Source organism: Triticum dicoccoides, chromosome 4A, assembly GCF_002162155.2.
Source record: "Triticum dicoccoides isolate Atlit2015 ecotype Zavitan chromosome 4A, WEW_v2.0, whole genome shotgun sequence".
Taxonomy (NCBI): domain Eukaryota; kingdom Viridiplantae; phylum Streptophyta; class Magnoliopsida; order Poales; family Poaceae; genus Triticum; species Triticum dicoccoides.
Window position 1 is genome coordinate 244,724,806 of NC_041386.1, and position 3,540 is coordinate 244,728,345.

Here is a 3,540-nt window from a genome sequence, read left to right on the forward strand (position 1 = left end):
GCCGCCTCGCCCGAGTCGCCGCCCTCCGCTTCGGCCGCTGCCCATCGCCTTCCGCTCCAGTCGTGCCCGCCTACACCACCCGCTACCAGCACCGGCTTGCGCCTGAGTCGTCGGTCGCTGCCGCCCAGAGCCGGACCCCGCAGGCCTCCGCGGCCTCTCGCGCTCGCCGCCTGCCGGATCCGGCGAGATCCGGCCCGAAGGAGCCTTGCCGCCGCATCCTGACCTCGCTGGCGTGCTTGTGCGGCCACCTCTGTTCGCGTGCGCCCGGATGAACCCTAGATCCGGAGGTCAATATTTCCCCAAATTCCTTTTTCTCTGACATTATGTGTGCCCCTTCATCATCCCATATCTTCGTGTCCGTAGCTCAGTTTTCTGCATATATTATATCGAAATGTTCATCTCGTGATGATATACATGCTAGTGTCATTTTCATACATGTTACTCTCCGCATTCATGCCCTAATATTTGATGCAAAAGTGATAAATGATGTTGTCTGTTGGAATCCATCATAACTTGTTGATTTGTCTTTTTCATAGCACTTTGTGTGTTCATCCTTTGAGCATCATGTCTACATGTTTTAGGAGCATCTTCATGCCATATTTACAGTGGTGCAATCCTTGTATTTTTATGTGCCCTGTGGTGACTAGCACAAGCATGCCAAGTAGGCCACATGATGTTGCCGATTTGGCGATTTCAGCTACTTAGTTTTTCCGCTAAGTCTTTTCCTGTTACATTGTGTTGCTATGTTGACTTGTTGCCACAAGTAAATCCATGCACATTTTGATGAAGTTCATTAAGGGTGTTTTGAAGATATGGTTATGCTCTATCCATTCATTCCTCTGGTTGTAATTATGGGGTAGAGTAGCTTGTCATTACCATGCTCTCCTTTTGTAAAATATTGTTACTTTCAGTTTGTGATACATGCACCCTATGACTATGCTATTGCCATTCCTAGCTTCATAAATGTGTCTTCTTACTGTTGGTTACCTTGTGATGCCATGAAATGCTTTGTGGGGAGTTGCATGAGCTTGCGAAGTTGCTATCATGAATCTGTTTCTACCATGCCATGTTTTTTCTACTAAGTCTGAATCTGTTCATATCACTTGCCATGTTTGCATTGATGATACCATGTTTTCTGTGCATTTTTGGCTCAATTTCGGTAAGGGATTTTTGTTCTTTGACTTTAGTACTAGCTTGCCATGCTCTTTCTTGCCATGATATGTTCCTATAGCATGTAGTTTACTAGCTCTAAACATTGCTACCTGATGTTGTTTATGTCATGTTTAGTATTTTCACTAAGTCTGTGAACTGTTGTCATTTGCATTTTTGCCATGCTGGTTTAGACTTGTTCTACTGAGTTATAGCAGGAACTCAGTGTTCATGTTTTGTAGCGCTTCACCTATACTTCACTGCCATGTGTTTTTTTGCTATGTTGGAGTGTTGTAGCATAGTTTCACGATGCATCTTAAGTGCTATGTTGCCGTTAAGCGCAGTTTTGCATCGTTCTTGTTTTGCTCGTCATTTGCAAACCGTGCATCCGTTTCCGGTGATCTTTATATCAATTTCGAAAGAAATCTCCTAACCTTTCAAGTGGCATCCTGGGTTTGCCAAGTCAATGCCATGATCACTGTCGGTGGAAATGACACCTATGGGGTCATTGGGATCCCTTCTACGGTTGGCGGGCGCGAGGTTGTGCGAAGAGCGGGTCTGATAGGAAGCACACGAATCGTTTACCCAAGTTTGGGCCGCGAAGATGCGCAATACCCTAGTCCTGCTTTGGTGGATGTATTTGAGTGTTCTTGTGTTCTTGAGCTAGCTACGGGGTGCAACTTGCCCAAAAGAGCCGAAATCCCTCTCCTGGTCGCTTCGGGCCACCTTTTATAGGAAAAAGGGGTTACACGAGGTGGAAAGGTCTACAGTTGACAAGCCTATCCTCTAGGACTATTGGCCAAACGCATTTAATGCGCTACCGACATGCCCTCCTTGCTTTATCGGGGGCGCCAGGGAAGCATGTCCCAGTTGTCGCCGCCTCGCATGGCCTCGACATGCGTCCGAGCTGATGAGGCATCATGGCACCATGTTGGCAGGCTGCTGGGCTGGCACAGGGGTGGATCCTTCATGAAGGGTCGCATGTCGCCACGCAGGTGCTTGCTGAGTCGATGTAGAGGTCGCCCATCACAACGTAGGTGCCTGCCCAGCTGGTTGAGCTAGTAGCTGCTTGGGGACGATGGTGGAGTATTGGCTGGTGCGGGCTTGGTAGTGGCCCTGCTGATGCCCTCGGCAAGGGTCTTGTCGGGGGCCCGGCAAGGGTGCTGCTGTGGCGTTGCAGTCGTCCCCAGCAAGGGTCTTGCCGGGGGTCTTATGGATTTCCTTGGCTAGGATCCCGCCGAGGGTCGCTTGTCTTCTGGTCCTCATCTGATCTCACATGTTTATGATCTTGAGGAAGATTTGCATGCCACCACAGAGGCACCTCCCAAGCCTTGGTTTGCCACGACCGGCTTTCCCGAGGAATAAATTTCCAGAAAAGACCGTTAGGGGCCTTGGTTTGCGAGAAAGGACTATTTAGGGGCTATTTAGGGGCCGGTCACTGGCGCATGAGCGACAGGTTAGGTTGATAGGTTGGGCACCGACTGCCAAAAGGTGTTGGGTCACTGTGTGGCTATCTTGCACGAGAAGCTTGGCTGGGTTTGGCTAAGGTCTAGTGGGTTGGTTTGCCTAAGTTTATTGACCTGGCTAAGATAGGATTAGCCAATGGTCAGCCTGACTCTGATACCAAGCCTGCCATGACCGGCTTCCCGGGGAATAAATTTCCAGAAAAGACCGTCGTGCTCATCAGCCCCAGGATTACTGTTAGCTGATGAGGCTCCAACTTGATACAGAAATTCCAAGCAAAATACAAAATATGTAGTACAAGACCATTCTGGTCTGTGAGTACAACAAATGGTTTCTAGTGGTTGATGGCGGAAGCGGGTTGTGAAACATCAGTGTCTATGGGACTCCATTTCCCACGGGAACAGCTGACCAGGTTCATTCCTATCTTCGCGAGGCTTCTATCTCCATTGTGTGGGTTCCGGGGCTGGCATCGCGTCGCTCCTCTCCGTGCAAGAAAATCTGGCCAAGACAATAGCCAGGGACAAGCCAGTGAGTACTTTGAATGTACTCGCAAACATTATGAACACAGGTATAATATAACAATGATGTGCTGAAAACATTTTATGCTCATGACGTCAGTCGAAAATAGTAAATAAATTTCTGATGCGTGCCTGCGGTTATTGATAAAATTGCAATAACATAGTCGTATTAAAATTTATGAAAATGAATAACCAGCAATGCCACATTCGGGCGTCTTAGCGACACCACATAAAGGGCTTAAAAAGAAATGCTACAGTCGGGCGTCTGAGCGACACCACAAAAGGGCTTTAAAAGAAATGCAACAGTCGGGCATCTGAGCGACACCACATAAAGGGCTTTAAAAGAAATGCCACAGTCAGGCGTCTGAGCGACACCACAAAAAGGGCTTTAAAAGAAATGCCGCAGTCG